This window comes from Coptis chinensis, chromosome 9, assembly GCF_015680905.1.
Source record: "Coptis chinensis isolate HL-2020 chromosome 9, ASM1568090v1, whole genome shotgun sequence".
Taxonomy (NCBI): Eukaryota; Viridiplantae; Streptophyta; class Magnoliopsida; order Ranunculales; family Ranunculaceae; genus Coptis; species Coptis chinensis.
The window spans coordinates 10,908,940-10,924,154 of record NC_141464.1 but is presented as its reverse complement, the minus strand read 5'-3'; the positions used below and the strand labels follow the sequence as shown (position 1 = coordinate 10,924,154).

At 34.6% G+C, this 15,215-nt stretch overlaps 1 long non-coding RNA gene across 5 annotated transcripts; it reads left to right on the top strand.

The window, feature by feature from the left end:
* The first annotated feature begins 8,730 nt into the window (after positions 1 to 8,730).
* LOC147474738 (uncharacterized) lies at positions 8,731 to 14,269 on the top strand. Of its 5 annotated transcripts, none has more exons than XR_015208240.1 (10): positions 8,738 to 8,873; positions 8,961 to 9,022; positions 9,442 to 9,474; positions 9,633 to 9,738; positions 10,791 to 10,824; positions 10,945 to 11,007; positions 11,084 to 11,177; positions 12,019 to 12,160; positions 12,733 to 13,338; positions 14,007 to 14,269. It is a non-coding gene; the product is annotated as an uncharacterized LOC147474738 (long non-coding RNA). The 5 variants fall into 5 exon arrangements; XR_015208239.1 differs by having other exon boundaries at positions 9,616 to 9,738; XR_015208237.1 differs by lacking the exon at positions 9,442 to 9,474 and having other exon boundaries at positions 8,731 to 8,873.
* The last annotated feature ends 946 nt before the right edge of the window (positions 14,270 to 15,215 follow it).

Below are 15,215 nucleotides of genomic sequence, written 5' to 3'. Positions count from 1 at the left end.
GCTGCTCTTTGGACGCCGGGAGCCCAGGGGAGCCACCACTAGAGAGTGTGCCCCCGCCACCGGTGGCGAGGTGTTTAGAGAGTGTGAGGATTGATAGTGGTTGTTGTTTTATTTATTTTTGTTGTTTTATTGTAATGTAACTTTTATTTTCATAATTTGAATTTTGTAGTGAAAGGTATCTCGAATGAAAATTTTAATATAAGGGTTATTTTCAGTATGTGTGGTTGTTTCATATTGATCCCACCTTCCCAACTTGTTTGGGGGTGGTTTTATCAATTCAAGCTTTATTTTTATATAACCCTAGTGTTAGAATTTATTGCGGAGTAAGGTGAAAATATGGCCGTTTAGGCATATCTATGATTGAGAATCATTGTAGGATGAAATCTAGATTAAATAGGTACATTCAATCATAAAATCAACCTAAAAGATACTGGGTTTGAATTAGAATCAAGAAAATGAGTTGTTTCCGTTTTCGGGTTTGGAAATTTTAGGATTTCCGGAAACTGCCGTAAATACTTTTTGGCAACTTCCCGATCCGTTTTAGCAACTTAAAACCTATATAAACTTCATACATTCTACACTCACAACTCACACTACATCTAACTTCCATCACGCACCTTTTCACACCCGCTGATTCCCACGTTTTGCGTCTCCATTTTCGCAAAAATCTGCAACTCGAGGCGGTAGCGCCGTTCTGCAGAGGAGGCTCGCTCGCTCTACACTTCGACAGAAAATTTTGCTTTCGAGCGCGCCAGCGCAAGTCAAGTCAGCGACTTTCGGCTCAAACAATTTGGAATTCAAAATACAAAAGCGACTTCGCGCCTAGTTAATGGCCTTCGGCGCCACGACTTCCGTGGACCAGAAAAATTCCAGTTTTTCGCGCGAGTTGCCGGTTGTTTTGCATTTGTTCGAGCATAGTTTTGAGATGACATCTCCTATAATAATACCGAACAGTCTTTTCGAAGATTTGTTCCAAAGCAAAGTACTTACGGTGCTTGGTTTTCGTGAGGTGATCACATACGTTGGTCGGAACCTCTTATGGTAAGACCGGGCTGAACTTTATTCTCCAAAGACTTGCATCTTATTTTTATAATAACTGCATTTTCTTTGAGAGACCGGATGGAGAACAAGTGTTCTCCATCAACATTGACGATGAACCAATGGAAATTACCGTGTTCTTGCTAGCATTTGTTCTTGGACTTGCTATGCCGGCTGAGATACAAGACCCATGGTGCTATTGGGTCGATAATATGCATGTCTACACTTATGAGTTTTTGCACGAAGCTTATGGGGCGAGGCATTTTCCGTATTGAGGACCAAAGGGACTATAACGCGTTGCCCTTGGTAGCACGTCCATGAACATAGGAACTGTTATGTTTTGGATTATGCTAAACATTTTAGGGAATGGCATTTTTCTTCCGTGAATGACGCCACTTGCGGCGTTTTCCTTGCTTTAGCCACGGGGGCCCGGTTTATGACCTTCCGGAACTTTGATGTCTAGTTTAGCACGAGCCCATACCATGAGGCATAAGTACTTTCTTATGCCCTGTTCTAATTTCACGTATTATGCTATGTTTCTTTCCTTTTTTTGTACCGTTTCACGGATTGGATTAGGGTAGACACGGTGCAACCCACCAATAGTATTATTCGATCTTTCCGGTGCAATGACTTGGCAAGGGTGGCGGATACAACCTCACCAGGTTGCACCTACACCCCATCGGACCAAGTGGCACTTAATAGGTTAGCAACCATAGATGATAAATGGCGTGAAGCCCGGCAAATTATCATAGCATGGCGGGGCGAAGGAGCCTCACTTCTTTATAGAAGTAGAGGATGGCGAAGATGACGAATAACAGCGGGAGTGGAGGTAAGTTTTAGTTTCGTTAGTGTGCGCTTATGTCCCAAGCAATTTAATTACATTAACCCCATAATGGGTGGAACTCTTATAGAGTTGCGTCGGTTTTATTTCTTATATTAGTGCGTTCTAACCTTATTTTGCGGATGTTTACGAATTTCTGCTGGCGCTTCAATGGTATTTTTTTCCTACCCTCTTTATTTAAATGCTTTGAGGACAAAGCATGCTTCTTGTTTTGGGGGGATAGAAACACGTGTAATTAAGACATCTGCTAGGATATAAATATATATAATATGCATTTGTTTTCTAGTTAAAATTTAAAAAATTTAAAAATATAAATAAATAAGTCCATGCTATACACTTAGGAATATTGGTATTGTTTTCTTTCTCTATGCTCTTAACAATCTAGAAGTCTCACATAGCTTTTGCATCAGAATAATTGTTAGAAACTTAGGTTAATATGTAGGTAATAATCTTTGCATCTATCTATAAATATATTACCGAAAGTATCTATGATTGTTACTTGATAAGTTTTTCTGAAATCTAGGCTAGAGTACTTATTCTACAAATCTGTGAGAATATAGCCGAAAGCCTTCTATGAGCGAAACATTTGAGAAATGACACAAGGGAGAAGTAAAATCCGGATAGAGAAATCACACGTCCACTTGCTTGATCACTAAACCATATCCTAAGCGAGAATTTAGGCCCTTTTTGGATCGATATAGCTAGAAATTCTGACCTAAGTATATTTTTCGCTAGTCGCCCCACTGAGCCTTTCATTAGCCCTTCCATAAACCACAATTCCTTTACCCTGTTACAAAAACAAAACAAAATAAAAAAAAATCAACCTACCCAATTTAGAATAAGTCTGAGAATAGAATGATGAAGAAAGAAGAAGAGAAAAACCTGTGTAAACAAAAATTAGTTAGTTGCTTCAGAAAATAAAGAAAAGAAGTTTCCATCCAAAGAAAAGAAAAAAAAAAAATAGAAATAAAATAAAACTCCAAAAATAGAATAAAAGGGAGTCAAAAGCCAAAGAAAAGAAAAAAAAAAATATGGCTAAGGATGGAAACAAAGTGTAGAAGCAAAAGTAAATAACAAGGTTTTCTCTAGTTACATAATATGAAGACTCTATTATCTCAGACTTGTCCTTTAGAATATCCATTTCCTTCCTTCTTAAACCATCTCCTAATCCCGTAACACCTAATAAAGACCTCTAGCTCAATTAGGAATATGTTAGTGTGATAGTAAGTGGCGGATGTGTTTGATCGACTCGGCTTCCTTGTTGTCATTGAGATTGTAAGGTAAAGTGTGCCCTTGTATTAATGGAGTAGTGAAACTTGAGTGGAAAAATCAGAGTGTTGTTTCTTGACTATTATTGTGAGAACCTACTTGGGGACGCTATTAGAAGTTCTTAGAAACAAACACGCTAAACATTTTATAGTACTACTACTCATTGTGTATATGTTTATTGTAGATGATAGATTATTATGCATATATTAACTTACGTTTCGACTTGGTTATTCTTATTCAATTGCTAGAGAGATGTATAGATAGTTGAGCATGAATAAGGAAACAATAGTTTTATTTTCTTAGTCGTTGTAGTATAGATGAAGTTTGTGAGTACCTTCATTTGGAAAACTCTCACGAGGGCTATAACTTCGTCCACTAGGGAATTCCTAGTGGTTTAAGGCCTTGTTGCATATGGTCAATGCAATCGCGACTCGATTGAAGCGAGAGTAGTTAGAACTCCATTTTGTGGTCACTTATTCTAATTTCTCATCTTTGCTTGAGGACAAGCAAAATCTTTGTTTGGGGGTGGTTTGATAAGAGCCCAAAACTATAGTTTTATCCCCTTAATAATCATCTTGTTAGACCAATTATGTGAATAATAAGTAAGAGTTAATACTGATTACGTGTTTTATGCATTTCAAGGGCTTCAAAGTCCATTATGTGCAGAAATGTGCCACTTTAGCGAGATAAAGGAGCAAAAAGTCGTGAGAACTTCGAATGCCATATCTTTGGACTCGGACCACCGGAATTGGGCCTACCTTATGTCAAAACGACCCGCTCGGAAAGAGATTTGCAATGGTCCAAGCCTTGACCCAATCAGAGGAGCAGAAGTGGACGAAAAGTCTGTTGAAGCCGAATCTAGTGAAGAGGCCTTTTTGATTTGAAAAGAATTGGGTTTTGGGCGATTCTACGGCCCAAAACATGGCTCCAAGCCCATGCACGATTTTTGGATCTGAATGTATAAAACAAAAGCTTAGCTCTTTGTTAATGGTAGTTAGTTAATGGTAGATAGGTTAGAGTAAAAAGTAGCCATTAAAATAGCTTCTAGATCTAGTTTTATTGAATTGTTTTACTTAAGTTTAGTTTCAAATCAAATTCTTGTCTTAGATTAAACTATTAGAATCATAGTTCTTCATTAGTATTAATAAATAAATAGCTATTTGTTAATTTCGATTTTTGTCATTTCCATTTCTAGATCTAATTTCAATTCTTGTGTTTATTTCATTTTAGTCATTAAATTAGATTTCATTATTGTTTAATTAAGTAAATTTCAATGCTTTATATTATGTTTAGTTTTAATCTAAATGGAAATGATTGCGTAATGATTCAAGGCTAAACCTCCATTAGAGGGGGTTGAGAAGCCTTGATGAAAACTTAGTTGTTTAGTATAGAATCGTTGTAGAATCTATTCCACTCTAGAAGGTCGTGTTTCGCCATGAGAATGGGTGGGCGACCTCACATGCTAGTTAGTACTTGGTAGAAATGCCATGAACACTAGGGATTGGACTCGAAATTCTTGCCGTGAAAACGTAAGAATCGAAATACGACAATCTATACTAGGTTATTAAGTTGGATTTGAGGTGGATTTAATTCCCCTCTATTTCTTTATCTAGATTCAAACAATCGTATTTCCGTAGCTTTCGTAGATTAACCTTAGTTTATATTTTATCTTGTTATTTATTATATCTTTTTATTTAAATTAACGCGTCTTGTTAGCATAACATTTCGTAAAGCTCTCATTAGACTTAAGACTGATTTCTTAGACTTAGAAAACAGTCCATGCTAGGGAACTAGGAGTGGAACGAACTTCCTACTCCACTTAGTGCAATTCGCATCGAGAGTAGAAGCTTTGATAATTGAGATTAAAAGATTAGTTTTAGTTTACTTACGGATTGAATTAATCGTTCATTTCGTAGGTAAACTATTCATCATATTTTACATTTATCAGATGCTCTCGAACACAGTGTGAGCAAGATTAGGAAATAAATTAGAGAAATAAATTATCGCGATTAACTAAAATTGAAGTTCCACATTACAATCTCTCTCTCTTTCTCTCTTCCCATGCCAACCCACGCCAATTTATCTTCCCAAAGGCCAAGATGGGCCACTTCCCCCTTTTAGCTTTTTAGTTTATTTCCTTTGAAGTTTTGTGGGTGAGCAACTCAATTGAAGAAAAACATCAGAATTAGAAACAATAGAAATTAAAAATGAAGAGATTAAAGATAAAAAAAGTAGTTGAAAATGTAGTGGCTGACCATCTCTTTAGATTAATCAATGATAGCGACAGTGATTCCGAGTCCATTTCAGATTCTTTTCCTAATGAGCACCTTTACGTTATCCTGTTCGCACCTTGGTATGCTAATATTGTTAACTATCTGGTGACTGAAGACACTCCACCCCGGTGGAATAGAAATCAGCGGAAGAAGTTTTTAGCATAAGTAAAGTACTATCATTGGGATGATCCTTACCTTTTCAAGTACTGTTCGAACCAGATTATTCGATGTTGCATTCCAGATTGGGAACAATCTGCCATTCTCTCTTTTTGTCATGAACATGCTTGTGGAGGGCATTTTAGTGCCAATAAAACTACTGCTAAGGTTTTACAATGTGGATTCTGCTGGTCAACACTCTTTCGGGATGCATCTCTTCACTGCAAGGCATGTGCTCGTTGCTAACATCTCGGTCGTATTTCTCCATATAACATGATGCCCTTAAATCTCATTCTCATAGTGGAGATTTTCGACGTCTGGGGCATTGATAGAATGAAAATAAAAGCTTCTTATCCTATGAATAATGATTTATGTTAGGAATAAGAAAACTTGTTATTTTACGTTTAATCAAAGTTTCTACTCTCGATTATCTTATAATAAAACTGGAGTCAGAATTTGTTCTAGTCCTAGTTGTTTAGATGTAACAATTTCTCTAACTTAAACAATTCTACAATATCAATTAGAGCAATGGTTTAATTATACTAATATGGTGAAAATAACTAATTAAGATGTTCTAAATTATACTATGGCAATTTAATGAGAAGATGTGAATGAGAATAAGAGATTAGGGGGGATTTGATTTCACCTTGATTAATTCTTAATATACTAGTTTAGATTTGTTGCAACCCTAATCTTTATGTTTTCACATAAAAGTTAGGTCTTTTTATCCCTAATTATTTATGGCATCTCTACCAACTAATAATTAGCATGTGAGGCAATTGAAACCCATTCTCATGGTGAATTGACTACCCTCTAGAATGGAATATTTTACTACAACTATTCTATACTAACATATCAAGTCTTCATCAAAGCTTTAATTAATCCCCTCTAATGGAGGTTTAGCTATGAATCATGAGACTATCATAAATATAATAATAAGTAGAAGAAGACATAATGAAAGAACTACTTGATTAATAATAACTTGACTTGAATTAATGGTGGCTAGGCTAAATAACATAAACTAGGTTTAGACTAAAGAAAACTAATGAGAGAAAACTTAATTAACTAAGGGGTGAGATTTTTAAGAGTTTCCAATTTTCCCATAGTTCTCATTATATAGAAGAGGTTAGGTTTATAATTTTCGTGCATGAGCTTTGGAGCCATGTTTTGGGCCATTAAATCAAGCCCAAAACCTAATTACTTCAGTCCAAAAAGGGTTTCTCTGCTAGAAATTACTGCAATATTTTTTTCGTCCACTTTTACTCCTTTTATTGGATCAAAGCCTAGACCATTAGAAATCTCTTTCCGAGCTGGTCGTTTTGACATATAGTAGGCCCAATTCCGAGGTTTGAGTCTAAAGATACGGCCTACAGAAGTTCTGTTGACTTTTATGCTTTATTTCTGCCTGCGTTAACTTTGACTAGGCTTTAAATAGACTTTTTTTTCCTTGAAACTTGGGCTTTAACCATAGAACTTCTTAGCAACCAACCTTTGCTCCTTTATCTTGCAAAAATGATATATTTCTTCACATATTTGACTAAAATACCTGAAATATACAAAAGTACGTAAACAGTACTAACTTTTATTTATTATAAACATAATTGGTCTAAATGTAATATTATTAAGGGGTTAAAACTACAGTTTAGAGCTCTTATCAAACCACCCCCCAAACAGCATTTTGCTTCTCCTCAAGCAAATATAAGAAATCAAAATAAGTGACAAAAAATGGAGTTCTAACTAATCTCATTTCGCCGAGTGCAATTGCATTGACCATATACAACAAGTCCTTAAACCATTGGGAATTCCGTAGTGGACGAGTTATAACATCTTCTCCTCAAGCAAATATAAGAAATTAAAATAAGTGACCAAAAATGGAGTTCTAACTAATCTTATTTCGCCGAGTGCAATTGCATTGACCATATACAACAAGGCCTTAAACCATTGGGAATTCCTTAGTGGACGAGTTATAATATCGTGAGAGTTTTCTAGAGAAGGTACTCACAAATTTCATCTATACTACAACGACTAAGAAATAAAATTACTGTTTCCTTATTTATTCTCAGGTATCTATACATCTCACTAGCAATGAATACAAAATAGTCAATTCGAAACCTAAGCTAATACGTGCATAATAATCAATCATCTACGGATAAACATATATATAATGAACTATGCTATGAAATGCAATAACAGGTCTGTTTATGAAACTAGGTCTTCACAAATATATCAAGACAAAAACACTCTGATTTTTCCACTCAAGTTTCGCTTACTCTAGTGTGCAGTGGGCACACTTTACCTTACAATCTCAATGACGTACAAGGAAGCCGAAGTCGATCAAACACATCTGCCACTTACTATCACATTAACCTATTCCTAATTGAGCTAGAGGTCTTTATTAGGTGTTGTGGGGATTAAGAAATGATTTAAGAAGGAAGGAAATGAATATTCAAAAGGACAAGTTTGAGATAATAGAGTCTTCAAAATATGTACTAGAGAAAACATTGTTTCCATTCTTAGCCATTTTTTTTCTTTTTCTTTTGGCTTTTGACTCATTTGATTCTGTTTTTGGAGTTATAACTTTTTATTTTATTTATTTATTTATTTTCTTTTATTTAGATGTAAACTTTCTTTTCTTTTCTTATTTGAAGCAACTAACAAATTATTGGTTTTTCACAGATCTTTCTTTTTTCTTTTCTTCATTTTATCTCTATTCTCAAACTCATTCAAAAATAGGTAGACTAATTTTTATTTTGTTTTTGTAAAAGGGTAAATGATTTGTGGTTTATGAAAAAGCTAAAGAAAGGCTCAGAGGAGTGACTAGCGGAAAATAATTTCATATAAGTTTAAATTTATAGCTATATCGATCCAAAAGGGACCTAAATTCTCACTTAGGATATGATATAGTGATCAAGCAAGTGGACGCGCCACTACACCATAACACTGATTTTGCAACATCTATGAAAATGGATTCCTAACACTTGTTCAGCCGTTACAAAGTGTGTGACGCATAGTTTTCGTTAGAAATGTTACCAACCGTTACACATTATCTCTGCACATACCCGATTTATGTAACATTTACACAGATATTATGTAACACATTCTGAAGTGTTACCAATATAAAATTATATAAACAAATAAACCTGAAAATAAAATAAAGTTAAAGTGGATGAAAACTTTGAGGGGGAAGATTTTCATTTCTCGCGCTCATCTCACATAAGAAAAGAAAAAGGTTATGAGAAGCCTTAGAACACAATCGGTTGCTGGTGAGGCTGTTACCACTGGTGTTGCTCATTGAGGTAAGCCGTCATCTCCTTTTATTTTTCTCCTTTATTTTTCTTCATCTTCTCTTCTCCCCGTTTTATGACAGTTAGGGTTTTGGCTAGGGTTTTCGATTTACACAATTAATTGCTCAATCTGCTCAAGGAAGCTTGTTCTTTAGCCAAAGGTAACTTATCATTTAGTGAATCTTCCTTTATTTAGGGTTTCTATTTTTTTATATTTTTCGAAAAAAGGAATTAGATTATATATGGGTATGTCTAGACAGAAAATTGTTATGGTTTATTAGTATAATCTGTCAAGCAGGGCCAAAGGTTCCATCTTTGTATGTTAGATTTCGATCCCTTTTAAATTTTCTCATGATGTATTGTGCGTATCAATGACAAGGGTAGGAAGTGTGTTCATGTTGGATTCATTCCCTCTCATTATTCGAGGGAACCTAATTACTATAGAAAATTTGTTAAATTTTCACTTCGATTTTAAGATATTTTTTTTATGTTGATTCTTATCTCTTTGGCTTTCGAATTATGTAAAAAAGCTTTGTTCTTGAAGTGAAGTTTTACATTTTGAAGATGGTTCTTTGTTTAGGTGATGGGTTACTTGTGTTGATACTTAGATCTGGTATGTTGTTACTGCTGGCCTTCTCCAAATCTGACTAAGTTGATGAGGACCTTGTTCAAATACATGATTATTGATTGTATAGTTTGTATGGAATTTGCTTTTGTGTTATCATTTGCCCCTTCTTGAGAATTATATGTTTAGGTGGTTGTGCTTACCAGGAATATCTTGGCACTTCACCTGTCCAAATCTGAAACCACAAGGGTTCAAATACAAGAGCGGATAGTACATGTTTGTCGATTATGAAGCGGTTTGTTCCTTTAAATGGTATGAACGACATACTTTAAAATTATCATACTGTAGAAAAGGTAAATTGGAATGAATGAATATGATGATTATGAGCAGTGCCCAAGGCATCACTATGAGAAAAGTTTCATTTCTTCACCAACTCCCACTACTAGGATATTGATTTCGTTTTATGGTACCATATTATATTTTCCATTTCAAATTTAATTATGCTGATCAAAGACTTTAGAGTCTCCTTCATTTCACATAAACTCTTTCACATTCATTAAATTTTAAAATTTATGCTTCTAGGTCTCGAAACACTTAACTCTAATCCTCAAAATGATTGATATACTTTTAGGAACGACTCATGTCCCATTTCTGTTTAAAATTTATGTAGTCTAGGTGATAAGTTTAATATTAAAGTTAGGAGTTTTACTCATACGAGAAGTTTGTGTTCAGAATTAAGTGTGTTAGTGTCCTACTTAAAGGGGTCAGATAGCTACTAAGTCAAAAATTACGTATTGCACTCCGATTTTGTGGTATTGATAAAACATAAATGTCGTAGCAGTTGTAGGCCTCTGGGCAAGCTTAGTGCTTGAGCATAATAAACTTCAGATATGCTCTATAACATTTAGAACTTATAACCTGTATGCTGATTGTAGCATTCTTTCTTCATTTTTATATTGTTACTGGGTTTCACTGCTTATCATATGATTATATATATCAATTAAAGTCTTGTCTCCCATAGTATCTACTCAGCCAATTATAAATCATTAATAAGCGTATGGTGCACCTGTTTTAGGAAATGAAATTTGCTCAAGCTAGTGTAAGAATTAGGTGTTACCTGCAGTAATTTTATCTCTTTCCATGGGTTCTATTGCATACTTTGGTTGAATGCCTTGAATTTTTAATTTATGTGCATGGTTGTCGATGTCCATTAATTTAGTGTTTACAAATGAATAACCATTATTCTATATGTCAGTTTTGCTCATGGATTCCTTTGTTTTCTATTATTTTTCCCTTGTCATTTTGAGTGTTGTGGTGGCATTTGCTGATCTTCCTTTTCTTTTACCTTTTTTGTTCCCCTTCAGAACCAATTTGACCCAATGCTTGATGTGAAAACAGGTGGTGATTATATCCCGACAATTTGACCCTGCTTTATAGTTCAGTTGGTTGCCTTTTTGGTTTTGTTATTAAGTGAGCTTTAGACTGACTTACATTTTCTCTGTATCAAAATTCCCACAGGAGCATAAAGGCCCAAGACTTTGGGGGGATGTATTGTGCTGTCTTGGCTGTGAAGTAACTCAAGTAAGTGATTTTGAACTTGTGTTATTGCCATTTGATCTCTATACATATACTAATTTTCCTATTTGCCCACTCGCAGCTCTACTGTCGTAACAGTTGCAACTCTTCCAATATTTGAACCGGAGATTGCTGAAATTCCATTGGTTGTTGCCACTAGCGATAACCAAGGACTGGTGAGACCAATTAAGTTGCAGACAATCATTTTTTTAGCTTATTGTTTTCTTATTCTTTAAATTCTATTTTCAAATATTTGCTGCCAATTATACTCAAAAAGTAGCTTTGGGTTGATTAAGCTAATTTTACTTTAGCGATAAAAAAAATATATGCTCGCTGTTACTGACGAGAACCACCTCAATTTTTTAAGAATAAGCTCCAGACTCATCTTGAGACTTTTCTTTAGAATCTTTCAATTTCCTGAACTCCAAATGCTTTCAGGAAAAAATATAATCAAGAAAGTCCTCAGCACTATATTCTTGTATCTCGTGATCCCGGTTCATAATAATTGTGCAATTATCTTGTTCTTATAGCTTTCCTGGAGAATGAGCAATGTATTGTTTTTTGAACACGAGTAATGCTAATGAGCTTCCCTCTAAAAAGAAGCACTAGCTACCTTTGGGATAATGTTTTTTGTGCTTGGGCAAGATGAAGAGTGGAGCTTTAAAATATTTTTATTTTTGGAATCCATGAAACCATGTCTTTCAGCAGGGTAGCTTGGTGCTACCTTAGCTCCTTACGTACTCATGTTAATGTCAGAAGGAATATCTTTTTATCCTAAAAACTTTTTAGTGGTCAACCATATCATTAATTGATTATTTAGTATGATGCATGTTTTTATACTTAATATATTTACATTGTGCTGTTCAATTTTAATTCTGGATACTATCATCTATTTTACTTATCATTTCTTTGTGCCTGTACACATCTATTTCGACATAGTGTCTTGCTTCTATTCACTATCTGAAGGATGTCGTCTTTTCTTCAAGTTCCTGCTCATATAATGCTACTTCTTAACAGGACTATTTCCAATCATTATTTGCATGTATTGAGAGACTGATGGGGTTCCTTAAATGTGAAAAACACAGTGCTCGCATCTGCTGAAGAATCAAAATCAATATGGACTGACAAGTTTGGTTTCAAAAAGATATCCCCGGATCAGGTGATTAGTGAATACGACGAAAAACATGGAAATATTTATATATACCTTTTTCTTGTTTTAGGTGTTCTTTATACTAAAAAATGAATTTCATCTTGTGTTTTCTTTTACAAGTGAGTGAGTACAGAAATAATTATCAAATGATGACCTTTCATGGGACATCTATGCTACAGAGACTGGTACCCAAATGCCGAGTTGTGACACATCAAATGTGAGAAGCTGACATGGTGTTCCGAAAATGTTTGTTAATTTGCATTGTTTTTCATATGAATATATAGAGAAGCGATTTGTATTGGTGTTGCACAGAAAGGACGTCATTCTTTGCTTCTTCGATCAAGCGATTGTATTCATTCAGTTTTAGAAGAAAGTGGTAGCTGTGTCAGTTGCCAAAAATATCGAATGGGAAGTCCCAAGTTTTGATTTTTTTTCGTTACAACAGCGCTGTATTGCTCTTCCGTGTTTTAGCTGGAATGTTTTTGTTCTTTATTTCCTACAGTGAAATTAGTTTAATCAATCTTTTTGAGTATTAAATTATTAATAAAGAGTTTTTGAAGGGTTAAGTTCTTATCTAACAGGAACCATTATATTGGAGTTTGTTTAGCTTTTGAGAGCATGCATATGTCGAACTGAAGAGAAGAAGTCAGTAATGCCTGCTGATAAACATGGTCTTTGAGACCCGTAGGCCGTATCCTGCTCTTAAATGTCTTTCTTATTTAACTTGATGAGATTGTTTTGAATGCTATTTGTTCTTCTCCAGTGTGAGAGGGAGTATCATATTGGTTGTCTTAAGGTACACAAGATGGCAGATCTAAAGGTTTGTGCATGATTGTTCTTTCTCATTTCATCTAAATAAATATTTTGTGATTATCTGGCTTTTAAGCATGTGTGCAGCTATCTGTCAGTACTATATATTGTATAATGTCTCTTTATAACTGGAATTGCCGAAAGGGAAGTGGTTATGTTGCACAGACTGCAATAGGATCCATACTGCTTTACAAAAGTTGGTTGCTCATGGCCTAGAGAAGCTCCCTGATTCACTCCTCAAAGTTATGCTGAAGAAGCAACATGAGAAATGTCCAGATAATGTTGCTGGTTTTGATGTAAGTTGGAGATTTCTTAGTGGCAAGATGGCTTCTCCTGAGAATAAATTGTTGCTTTCTAAAGCTGTGACAATCCCCCATGTAAGTAGTTCTTACGATTTTATGGTTCTTTGATTTGAATTTTCTGATTGAGAAGTGTCTCAATTGGTGCATTCTAGTTACATACATGCTGTAGGCCTTTGTTGGCCTTTTGTAAAAGCAAATTAAACATGACCAATGAAGCCTAGACTCCATGAACCAGTCCCTAGGGCTGAACTGAAACCAATTGAATTGGACAGTAAACTTGATGGCTTGTAAGGCATGTTTGACCTTTCATTACACTAAGTACCCACACTTTAGATGATTCTGGACTAGTTTTAGAGTTAAAGTATGACTATGCTGAACTTGAGTATGGGAATGTTGGTCTATCTCTAGCTATGACCATAACCATTTAACGAAGGAGTACGCTTTGGTAAAGACTAATGAGGTTTTGGTTGTGGTGTACCATGCATGGTAAAGAGCGAGTACATTCTGCAAGATTTATCATATAAGTACTAGCTGTGACAAAACATTGTGTGCATGAATGTTACTTCGAGTTAGTCCAAAGATACTTGTGATCACTTGTTATCCTTATCTGCCACCTGATCTGGGCTTGAAAATTGATGTATTTGCTTTATGCATACATGTTATGGCTTATGTCAGCTGCTATTATTGACAAGCTGGTCTTCTGTACGAAGTTTAAATATTACTTCATCTTTTGTGTTTTACAGGCTTGGTGATTATGAAGAAACTAGTGTTCAGAGGAGTTGTTGGTGGAGAGGTTGGAGATGGATCTAACATCTTTAGAGGCTCGTGTAGGGTGTCGTTAAGTTGTTTGGCTAGAAGTTGATTCTAAAACTTACTAGCCTATTGTGATACTATGATACATCTGTTATGGGGTTTGTTTGTGTATGAAGGTGAAAATCTCCATAACTACTGTTGGAAATGCTTATGTAATTTTTCTCCCTTATTAATAAAATTGTACTTGTCAAAACAACAATTGGTTGAGGTTATAGAGCTTTATTGAAATGGTTATGTAGTGATTGTTATAGTTTTCGATGAATGCACGAAGTTTTTGTAGAGCAAAAGCAGGTGTGTCCCAAAAGAAAACGTCCAGCAAAAGCAATATATCTATATATATATTTTTAATTAATAAAACAAGAGTAACGGATAGGCATCTGTGACAAATAATATTTAATAACACTTTTATCAGTTGCGAACAAAACATGTACAAAACTAGTAAGTGTTACTAATAAATTGTAGCGGTTGATAAGTGTTCCTGAAATTAATTTCAGTAACACTTGATAACTGTTAGTAAATTATCTAACGGACACTAACCGTTACTAATTTCTGTTACTGTCATTTGTCACGCAATTGAGTCAATGCAAGATAATAGTTATTAATATTTTTTGCAACAGATGTATATCCGTTACTAATATGCTGTTATGGTGTAGTACGCGTGATTTCTCTATTCGGAATTTACTTCTCTTTTGTGTCATTACTCAGATATTTCACTCATAAGACTTTTAGGCTATATTCTCACAAGATTTATAGAATAAATATACTAGTCTAGATTTCAAAAACTTACTGCCAATACAAACATAGATACTCATGCAATATATTTATGGAAAGATACAATGACTATTACCTACATATTAACCTAAGTTTCTAAAAACTATTCTGATTTAAGAACTAACGTGACAATTCTAGACTATTATCATCACAGAAAAAGAAACAATACCAATATTCCTAAGTGCATAGTATAAATACTTATTATTATTATTTTTAAAAATTTTTTTACTAGAAAACAAAGTGCATATTATATATATATATATATATATATATCCGGCCTAATAGGTGCCTTAAATTACGAGTGTTTCTATGCCACCCTAAACAAAAACATGTTTTGTCTTCAAAGTATAGAAATAAGAAGGATAGGA